Source organism: Parasteatoda tepidariorum, chromosome 5 (genome assembly GCF_982258835.1).
Source record: "Parasteatoda tepidariorum strain Cologne lab strain chromosome 5, Ptep-v5.0, whole genome shotgun sequence".
NCBI lineage: Eukaryota > Metazoa > Arthropoda > Arachnida > Araneae > Theridiidae > Parasteatoda > Parasteatoda tepidariorum.
Genome location: NC_141759.1, coordinates 122677085 through 122689170, shown reverse-complemented (window position 1 = coordinate 122689170; position 12086 = coordinate 122677085). Strand labels below are relative to the sequence as shown.

The 12086-nt window shown below is 27.6% G+C and overlaps 1 long non-coding RNA gene across 8 annotated transcripts in view; it reads right to left on the bottom strand.

Moving 5' to 3' along the window:
* LOC139424883 (uncharacterized) overlaps nucleotides 1-12086 on the bottom strand; it is a 180160-nt gene that overhangs the window by 138778 nt on the left and 29296 nt on the right. For all 8 annotated transcript variants that reach the window (XR_015434258.1, XR_015434262.1, XR_015434263.1 and 5 more), the window contains 2 exons: nucleotides 1941-2162; nucleotides 1758-1838 (listed from right to left, as the gene is read on the bottom strand). This is a non-coding gene — a long non-coding RNA (uncharacterized LOC139424883). The remainder of the gene's footprint in view (nucleotides 1-1757; nucleotides 1839-1940; nucleotides 2163-12086) is intronic.

Below are 12086 nucleotides of genomic sequence, written 5' to 3'. Positions count from 1 at the left end.
AAACGTCTAAAAAACGTTTAAGTGTTTGTATTGAATGAAATTGAATTTTTTTATATTTCGCGTTTATTTATGCATTGAATTTTCACGCTTTAAAATGCAGAATATTAGTGAATCAATATTCGATAATTTATTTTGCTAATATGTTTCTTATTTAGCTAATGTTTTGATTTTTTCACCATGTACAATCTAAATAGCTAATATACTTTTTTAAAAGCCAATAAGAACATTGGTAGAATTCTTCTACATAAGTACAATACTATGTCTTTGATGATAAAATACTATGTCCTTGATGATAACATATTATGTCTTTGTGCTAGAACATTGTGTTCATTGGCGAGCGAGCGCAACGAGCCATGGTTCACGGCGTGAACCACATAGGATTGCGTAGCAATTCTCGGGGGTTGGCGAGCGTTAGCGAGCAGGGGGCGAAGCCTCCTAGTATTATTGAAACAGGTATTACTGGCAGCTGCAGCATTAGACGTCTGGTACATTATTGTAACATAAATGTTTTTATTTATAGCTTTTAATCAATAGTAATCAATAAATTCAATTTAAACACAATAGAAAATATGTTTATACGCATAGGTTTAGAATATGGTAAAAAATTGAAAAAAAAATGCCAATAAATGTTTGCTTTTAAATAAAAAACTTTTTTTTAATAAAATTCTTGGAATTTTTTAGAAAAGGTCAACTTCTATTGCTGCCTTGTTAACGACTGTTTACAATGGACGAACATTTTGAAGACACGAATAAAGGTTTACTACCATGAGGACTAACATTTGAAGACAAAATTCAAATTCGTCATTTCAAGGACAAAAAGTTTTATAGTTTACTCTTGTTATGTAAAATCATTTTGCGGATGGGATAACATAAATTTTATTCAAATTAATATACGTTAATAATTTCCTATTCCGAGCTATTTTTTAGAAGTAAGAATAAAGTGTTTTCTAAATGAAAGCACAGTTAAAAGTTTTTCAATCCAAAACTTTTTTGAGAAATGGGAAAGCGAATATCTTATATCGGTTAACGATGTCGGGAGCTGGGCTTAAGTTTGGAGGCCAAATTTAAATTTCTGTTTTTATTTCTTTCGTTCAGCTAAAATTAATTTTGAATATTATTATTATATCTTTTAATATATTAATTATTATAGTATTTAAATATTATTATATCTTTTTTGTGGAGAGATAACGATTTATTTATTGTGATATCGATTTTCTAAATTCGATGTTAAATTTAAACTTTTGATTATTTTGTCAAAAAACAGCGAAATCTTGTGTTGGCCAATTTTTTGGTAATCAAATGAAAGTTACCGATTTCCTGTAATTTTTATTAAAATTTAAAACATTTTAAAAATTGCCAGAAAATTTTTCTGTTTGTAAGTGTCACTAGTAGAATTGTCATAAAAGGTTATGAAAGCAACGCCATTTTATAAATGATTTTTTTTTTGGAATAATTATTTGGACAAAAAAAAGCTTTTTTTAAATTAATGACAATGAAAAAGATTGTGTTTAAGAAAATATGTACCTTGTGTTTTGAAATCTACAATTTTGAGAAGAAAAAAGTCAGCAAAAAGAATAGGTTGCACCGTTAAGAGTTATTTTCATTTTTTTCAAAAAAAAAAAGAGACTATAAATAGTGTTGTTGCAACTAGAAAAAAAAACTAGAATTGTTTTAGAATCATTATTGAGAAGTGAAACTTGAATTTCGAAACAGGTAATCATAAAATTAAGCACGGAACATGAGAAGGAAATTCGTACCTGAATTATGGTTTATCACATTATGCACCTAAATCAACGTCATCGCTCTTCCATATCAGGAAAAAAAGGCTACAACTTGTTCTGTAAAAATTGAAAAAAAAATTATAAGAGAATAAATGTGGTAATCGGCATTTCAAATCACAAAATTTAATAAAAATTTATTGAAAAATTAACGACACTTACATTTTAAAAAACGAACTTGTGCACTGTGCGAAACATCACGGAAACAGGTAGAAACGAGACAGCAACTTATAGTATGTCTATTTAAAGAACTCCCCTTAGGACAAAGACTAAAGCCGTCTACTGCTATGGAGTCGCAGTCGTTTCAGGTGGCCGGGGTGCAAGTGGCTCTTTTTACCCCTTCATCATGAGGTGAGGATAGTTGAGGTGGTATGCGTTCTGGTCCTAGTAAAATAAAAGTAAGTATTATTAAGTGGACACATTACATGAGTATTTATCATCAGAGATGATGCAGATTGAACAGTTCGGAAAAAAAGATATCACCCTGAATAACTTTCGTTCTAATGATCGGATTTTCACAAACTAAGTGTCAAACTTAATGGTTCCGGGGGATACTTCAAATATGCTGATTAATTAGAGCTAACTATTTATCAAGTAACAAAATCAGACACAAAAACGTACTTTCTCTGAATAAACATATATATTTTTTACATATTTGGAATCCTGACCCTTGAAATCGGGGGGGGGGGTCGACAAAATTTCGAAAAAATTGGGTTGCAATAAAGATTTATATGAATGGCGAAAGAATGCCAAATTACCTTGCCATAAGGTGAAACAATTAAAAACAACCTCAGAGAAATTGAATGCATGACAAGACTGCGAAACGTGTTTCTCCGTTGCAACGCACCAAGAGGAAAATTTTTGAGGCTGCTTTCTAGGCAAAGAAAACAGATTGTCCTTTTATTTTTTTACTCTCCTTTAAAAATAAAATTTGAATCAATTAATACATTTACGATTTTCCAATATTTTAGAATCTAAACGCTGAACTTCCTATCTGACATTTTTTTAAAATCTGTTTTAACGTCATTTGTGTGAAATTTTTTTACTAAAACCAAATTTACATAAGTTATTATAAATTTATGAAGAGTTGTAGGGCTAATTGCTTTTACACCTCAGTTCGAGTCTCTTAGGTAAGGGAAAGAAAAAAATAAGATCCAGCAAAAAATTTGGAGAACCCGAAAAAGATTTCGATTTTGATGCAGAATCCCAAGTTTTTGTAAAATTCACGATATTTCTTTTCGATAAAATTGAAAAACTTAGTAAATGTTACAACATTCCAGTAACAACATTCCTTAGTAAATGTCCTACAATATGCAAAACCACAACATAGAATATTTAATTTCAAAAACTTGAAAATTTGTTGTCACGAAATGTTGGGTTTCGAAATTTTAGATGTAACATTTGTGAAATAACAAGTAATTTTTAAATTTAGAATTCTTAAAGAAATTAGCTAATTACTTATATGAGTTCACTCTTGAAACTATTAATCATACATAAACTATCCTACTACCCTACACGGGGGCCGTAGAATTTGCACTTCATAAGATTTGTGAATGATACTAAGTAAACTTGGTTTGCAGTAAAAAGAATGGATGTTATTTACGCACTCATTTCATTAGTTTATTAAAAAGAATAATTTATAAAATTAAAAGAAAGGAAAATGAAGGTTTAAAATACCCCTAATTAAACAAAAGAACAATTGTTTTTACAATACTTTTTTAACTTAGACATTCCTCTCATGAGATAATTTCTTTTCTCTTTTTTTTATAATTAGTTAAAGCCAGCTTACGCATTCTTGTATTAATTTTTGCATTTTATATTTGAAAATTCAAAGTCGAATGGCGTGCACCCCTAGTCCAAAGAATAAAAGTAAAATAGTTGTAAGGTCGATTACATTATATCGTTATTATATCGACATTATTTCGAAAAAAATTAACTACTCTGGTTCAATGAAACAGTTATCAATGAATCATTCATATTCTTGTTTCCTTATTACGAAATACTAGATCACAACTTGTATTCATAATTTCTTCAAAACATGTGTTAAAACTATTATGATAGGTTATTTAAGTAGAAAAAAGAACAATTTTTGAGATGATGATTCTAAAAATAGCACGATTTTTGAATCGATGACAAATAAGGCATATCGAACATTTTCCTGATATGCAATATTTTTTTGAACTGTGTTAAAGTTGAAAAATATTTACAATTTTTTAAGCAAATTTTTTCAACATTATACTTTTTAAAAGAGCAACTTTCTTAAAGTTAAATGAGAGGAATAACTTTGAACGTCAAAATAAAATTGTATGTCCGTAATTTTTTGCTCATTTAAAAAACGAAACAAAATGTTATGTTTTTTGCTGGGCACCCATAGGCATTTGCAATTACTCAAATAAATAAGAAACAATAAAAAAGACGATCTTCATTTTTTATCTTTATTTTTCGAAAACAAAAGTATGCTTAGTAAATAGACAGTCTGAATCGAATAAATTTGATTTGCAGAATATTTTTAATTTCTTGTTAAGATTTAATTTTCAGCTAGCTAACAATTATTCTAAGTCTTCTTTTAATAAAAATTTGACAATAATTTAAAAAGGATATTTACTTTGAAGGAAAACCAAATTTAAAGTACTAAAATAATTGACTAGTATATTAAGGAAGAATATTTGAAGAATAAGATTTTGAGAAATGTAAAAACTTAATTAAATAGTTGGTAAAATAATTCTGTGAATCACGAGCAGACGGGTAGTTAACAAATTATAATTTTAAGATGCTTAAAAACGATGACTACGTATTCGTATCAATAATTGTAAAATATATAATGTAGAAATTGATAAACATATTATTCCAAATCTATGCATATGTTGTTATTGAAGGAACAAGCTAAAAAATAAAATTAAAAAGAACTGATGCATAATCGCATTCTATCAGGAACATGCTTTTATAAAAATACTTTTCGTTGAATAAAATATTTTGACTCAATAAAATGTTTTATTCAAAGCTCTTTATTAAATTACGAATAGATTTTTAGATGACAAAAAAAAGAAATATCGTATTTTATAATTTAAAAAAAAATGATTAGCAATCTGTTATTAGCAAAAATATATATGTATGAAATTTTACTCTACACTCATTTAAGTCTACTTCCTCGTAAGTTAACCACATTTAAATATTAATCGCCCGATTTAAATATTTTTTCTTTTCTTGCCAAATTATATTTTTTTAAATGATTAATTTTAATTTTTCTCTGCTTCTATCAAATAAAAACTGTGGAAACTTTGAATTTTGCAACAAAAAATTCGTAGATTAATATTTAATCGTATAAGAATTTTATACCTCACAATTCAAATTTTTTTCATCCACAATTAAATTAAATAAAAAATAATAAATTATTTAAAAATATTTTTTGCATGAAATTATCTTTGGGTAAATGGGTTTTATAAGTAGGTGCAATTTTTTTTCGAATTTCTGAATGAGTTTTAAAAATATTACTAAAAACGCAAAAAGTGAAATTATTAAGGTGTTCAAACTTTGAATCGCTCTCCTGACCTAACTACGGGGACTATTTTTCCCGGATTGCGACTAACCCCTATATTTTGAAGGTTAAGAATCCAAATATGTTTAAAAAAAAACATGTTTATTCAGAGAAAGTACGTTTTTGTGTCCGATTTCGTAACTTAATAGTTAGCACTAAATAATTTCCATATTTGAGATCACCCCCAGGAATTATTAAGGTTGACGCTAAGTTTGTAGAAATCCGATCATTAGAACGAAAGTTATTCAACGTGAAATATTTTTTTTTGCAGACTGTACAGTCCGCAAAAAAAGAAAGATATCACCCTGAATAACTTTCGTTCTAATGATCGGATTTTCACGAACAAAGTGTCAATCTTAATGGTTCCTGGGGGTGACCTCAAATATGCTAATTAATTAGTGCTAACTATTAATTATGTTACGAAATCAGACACAAAAACGCACTTTCTCTGAATAAACATATATTTTTTTTTACATATTTGGATTTTTAACCTTCAAAATATAGGGGGTAGCCGCAATCTGGGAAATATGGTCCCCATAGCTTGGTCAGGAGAGCGATCCAAAGTTCGTACCCCTTAATGTTAATTTCACTTTTAACGTTTTTAGTCATATTTTTAAAACTAATAAAGCAATTCAAAGAAAATTTCACCCAGTCATAAAAATTATTTACCCAAAGATAATTACATGAAAAAAATAATTTTTATTAATAATTATTTTTTATTATTTAATTAAATTGAAAATGAAAAAAATTTGAATTATAAGGTATGAACTTTTTTATACCATATTAATCTACATATTTTTCAATTGAAAAATCTAAAGTTTCAACTGTTTTTATTTATTAGAAACTGAGAAAAATTAAAATTAATTATTCAAAAAAAATTAATTTGGCGACAATAAAGAAATAATTAAATGGGGCGATTAATATTAAAATGTGATAAACTTGCGAGAACTTGACTTCGCGCACGTCGCGTAAAATTTCATTCATATATTTTTCGCTAATAATCGTTTGCTAATCTTTTTATTTTTATATTTTAAACTATAAAATACAATGTTTCTTTTTTAGTCTTCTTAAAATCGATTTGCAATTTAGTAAAGAAATTTGAGTAAAACATTTTATTGAATAAAAAACATTTTTTTCAACGAATGTCGAGTTTTATAAAATCATGCTTCTGATAGAATATGATTATACAACAGATTGTGCTTCCTTAATGTGATTACTTTTTATTTTTTAGTTTTTTTACTCAATAACTGATACAATTGCAATAATATACATACGTATGAATAAATACGTATGAATCTTGAATATATATTTTATAAATATTAATAAAAATGCGTAGTCAACATTTTTAAGCATCTCTCACAACATTGCAAATTTCTCAACATCTTATAAGGTAAACAAACCAGTGAAGGAACACTTAAGCTTAGCTTGCCTTTAAAAAAATCATAAAAATCTCAAAATTTGTAATTTCAGCTAAATGATAGTGTCGACGTATTTGTTATTAAATGCAAATTATGTAAAAAACATTTAGATAACTTACATAATATTGTTCTAAGCTTTTGGTGGTTTAAATAATAAGTAGTAAGATAACCAAGTGAAGGAACAGTTCTTACCAGTGAATAAACACTAAATTTTCCAGTGAATGAGCACTTAATTTTTAGAATGTTTGATGTTCGTTAGGAATCCACAGGCCACACAAATGTCTAAAAGCAAGATTTTTCTTGGAATTACAACATATAACCACAGTTAACGTGGAAAGTGTTACTTTTTTCAGTCATGGAATGTAAAGTAAAATATGTTTGAATACATAATTTAAAAAAAATGTTTTTAATTTTTTTTCTCACAGTTTAATAGTCCGTTCTAAATTATGAGCGTTTATCATTGTGTAATACAATGTTGTTTTTATTATTATTATAATTAGATCACTTTTTTGTTTACTCTTTTCCCTATATTTTTTAAGCTTTTTTTAAAATCTTTTTAAGTATTTTTTTTCTCTTCGTCATACTTTCGGCTTTAACTTTTTTTTCCAGCTCTTTCAATCTCTTTAAAGTTTTGTTCTTTTTCTGAAGTTAATGCAAAAAAGTAATTTATTTCTTTTTCTTTTGATTTAACCGTCCTCTTTTTTCCAAATTTTTGGCCAATGTAAATGTATCTTCGAAATTTCTTTTGATTTTTCCAGTACCATTTCTAGAATTCCTCACTGGATAATAAATCAGAAAAAGGAGTTTCGAAGTTTGAGTAACATCCACCTCTCATTGACTTATATCTAGTGGATCTTCAGCAGTACTCACCATTTACTTATGGAACCAATTTTTTTTGCAACTAACAATGCCTTAAGAGGACTTATCTCAAAATCAGTTTTCAAGATGCATTATCAATGTTAGTTGTTTCATCTTCAGTGCCAAAATTTGATTAACCAAATGTTCTTTTTGAAATAAATTCTTCTATATTGAGAAAATCACAGGCTATTGGATATTTGGGAGATTAAACTTTTCTGTCAATGTTCCTTTAAGAATTTGCAACATAACTTGTGAGATTTCCTTCTCAAGCTTCTGAAGAAATAGTGCATCGTTACTCTCGAAGCATGTGTTTTGTTGATAAGCTGTCTTGCTCATTAACTCTTGGTGTCTGTCTCGCATGCATTTGTTAAAGTAAACGTTTTCTACATCGAATGGAAAAATATCAAATCAAAATCTTATTTAAGAATGGATGTAAAATTTTCTCGACATATGTTTTACAATTCTTTTGTTTTCAAGATCTAACTGGAGATTTCCATGAATTAGGTACTAAACCAGAAAATTTGTTTTGATGAACAAAACTTGCTCAGTTTCAAATTGATATGAGATTTATATCTATCCAGAAGAAGCAAAATAGGGAATTTGATAGCATTTTTAATTAGCCATGGGTAGAAACATCTGCATTATAATTGTAAAATGTTGCTGCGGTCCTCGTTTCATTTCATGAATCGCTTTTTACAATGAAATATATAGCAGTGACTGATTCTGTAATATCTCAAGGAATTCTTCAGTAAGGAAAAACTACCAAAGGAGGTACTTTTTTCTTTCCTAGGTACTTTAGAATATAAATCCTTATAATTTTTAGGGCCAAAGATTTTTCCAATTTAGGGGAAGTATTTAACTCTGGTTTCGTTCGCATTGTAAATGCAATCACTTTCTAAAAGGATGCCAAGACTACATCCCTCCTAAAGATTCTTTTAAATTTCTTAAAACCAGTATTTCGAATATTATTCTCTAAGGGAAGTTTTGCCTTTTGAAATTATCTTCACATTGCACTGAGTTATCGGTGGATGTCTCCTTAAAAAAAATTTCACCCATTTTTCACCTGGATGATTGCCTTTAAATCGATTTTTCTTACCAGTTCCCGTCAGGACGTTAAAGACCGCGATAAGATAATAATTTACTTAATTATTGGCACAAAAACCTGCAAAGAAATTTTCTATTCAAGCTTTTATTATTATATTTAGTTGTTATATTTAGTCAGTAAACATAGTTTATTAAGGTGTCTAAGGTATGATGTAATAACTAATCACTACATTTTTAAAGATAAATAATAAATAAATTATTATTATAATTCTTTAAATATATTTAGCAATTAAATTTGCATTTTGAAATGAAATTGTTATAGGAACTATTCATACATCATTTAACTGAATTTTAGGTGTCCTCTATACCTAAAAACTACTTATTATCCATGTAAAATCATATTTCACACATACTGTTCATTCACTGGGAAATCTATTCACAGTGAAGGAACATGTCTGTTCCTTCACTGGTTAGAAGTTGATTTTTGCATTTTTAGCATGATTTTGATTTATAATATGACTAAAGGTACAAGAAAATTAATATTTTTCTCTTATTTTCATTAACTTGAAAAAATCCCAGTAAAGGAACACTTGTTTATACATTGGTTTTTCATCGCTCTGTAATCCAGTTAATTAACACCCCCTAATCTCAGTACTTGCTTATGTTATGATGGTTAAAATAAATAAAACGTAACTTCAATGACCATATTTTGAATTCTTTTTTTCACAATGAAAAGAAAAAGCATTATTACATGCAATTAATTGTAGTTTAAACGGATAACAACAAACACTGACCTTATAATTTTGTCAAAGAAACAAGGCGTTGAACAGATACTAACAAATTCAAAACTTTTTCCAGAGAAGACTCTAAGACCAGGTAACTCAGCGCATTGTTAGATGACTTCCTATTGTTAGGTAGTAAGCTACTGTTACCAATCAATCGAATTAAAATGATTAAAATCTTATTTTTAAAAAATATCTATGAAATGTTCTTTCATTGGGGTGTGTTCCTTCTCTGGTTGGTTTACCCTATATCGTCTTAATCTTAAAAGAAATTTCCGGAAGTGTTTCGCAGAACTATTTTACCAACTATTTAATTAAATTTTAACATTTTTAAAAATCTTATTCTTTACCCTTTTACGTTTATTATTTCTTCATTAATATACTAATCAATTTTTTTAGTACTTTAATTTAGGTTTTCTTTAAAGTAAAGTTCCTTTCTAAATTATAGTCAAGTTTTTTTAAAAGACTTATATTGCTCCGAGGGATCTACTCAATAATTTCGCTATTTCCAGAATGGAATCTGCTTGATCGAAACATATTATTCCTTGAAAATTAAAATGAGGAAAAAATTAACTTTTATTGTTTATCTAAGCTTATTCCATTTATAGCGGTATTAAGGTTAAGGATATGCGATGGAAGCCCCGTTTACTATTATACTATAAATGCATTAAATCATGTATCTTGAATAATTCATTTCAAGCAAATTATTTAATAATTTTAAGCAAATAAAGGTGTAAAAATAAACTCGATCGAAATATTCCGAAAGTATACCCTAAAATATATGTAGAATAAACTTTGAAATCGATATATAAAAAATACCTTTTCAAACAACTTCGAGTAGGACATTAACGCTAACTTGTTTTAAATAGTTGTCCTTGTAACTATTTAATTTCGATTCCTGGTGCTGGGGGACATTCCATTTTCACATTCGACTTTTGAAATATCAATTGTAAACGGAATTTTTTTATGTCCTTAAATTAAAATGTTAAGGCTTGCAGCAAAAAAAATGTACTGCATTGATTTTTTCACAAAGCAGTGAATTATTAATTTTTTCAATCTAAGAACCTGTGCCTCTAACTTATGTAAAACTTATTTTAATATCGAGTGAAATAATTTAATATGTTGTGTAACTAAATGGATAATCCCAAGAAACTGAATCGAAAATATAAAAACTTCATTGATTTAAAAAAATAATAGATAATAATAAAAATCTACATGTTTTGAGCGTACAATAATATAAGTCACAAGTTATTCAAGCCTGACAAGTCTTGAAAATGGGCGATTATATTTGAACGCTCGAAACTTTTCAACTTTTACTACCCTCTTCATATGTTTTGAAGCCAGTTGACTTTTTATTGTAAATTATACTGTTTTACAGTTGGGTCTTGATCATTATTTTGATAAGGATTTTACACTCGTTAAAGTAAACATATTCATTTTAATATTTTAACAGGATTCATGTGGTCTTTAAAAACGTAAGAGCATCAATATTGTAAAAGTTATATTTAACTTAAAAAGTAAAATTTTGAGACCAGATATTTTCAGTTAATGAAATTGAATATTTTATCTTTTAAGTTTTTGTGCCCCTATTTCAGTATCTTAAGTATCTTACAAGCTCTGTTTAGAAAGAGAGTATCAGATATACATAAGGAAACAAAAATAATCATAAGAGCAGTATGTGGTGGTAAATGTAGCTTATCGTAATTGAAGAACATGCTGTGCGACACTTAATGGCGAATTTGCGAACATAAGTTTCAGAATGTATCGAAACATGAGGATGATATTTTCTAATCATCTTTATCCAAAGAAAACCATATGTAACCTAAATATCTAGCAGAATGAAGCGATTTTTTAAACAATTAATCATACAATACGCAACATATTATTTCAATATCTTATTCTTGAATATAACATATTTCAATGTTTTTAAAATGCCACTAAACATTCAGCAATACCTTCAGTTATAGAAAAAAGAAATATCGTAAATTACAGAAAACTCTGTGAATGTGCATTAGAATTACTATACAATCTACATTTTATTTTTCAAGCACTTTTTTTCCATTCAAACTTTCTTGCCTAGAAGACTCAATTAAAGCTGTAAAAATGATAATCTCTAAAATTTTGTATATAGCTATAATAAGTTATGTTAATTTGATTTTAGTATGAAATCCTCGAATAAATATAGCAAAAACAACATAATCTAAATAATATCAGAAAAAAAGTTCATGTGTTTAAATTCTAAAAACTCAGAACATAATAAATTATTTATAAATCGATTCAAATTTTCTTATCAAATGGGATTAAAATAATTTTTATTTTTTGCTTTTTGGACAGAAATCAGTTTAAAAATTGTCTATTGCTTAGAAACTTCGAGATATTTTCTATTAACAATTAATAAAACCTCTCCAAGCAATAACAGGACTTTATTTCAATTTTTTTACGGTCAGATTTTGGTTGCCTAGCAACCTAGTAAAATTAAGCATTCCTCTTTTGAATTAGTCGATGGGTTATCTTAAAATATTCATTTGCGCAGGCGACTTTTTTTTAGCGGTTTTCTGGACTATCGCCAAATATATAAACCTTTATTGCTACCCAATTTACCACCCAATTTTTTTAAAATTTTGCTACCCCCCCCCCTAATTCAAGTGTCTAGATTCCAAATATGTAAAAA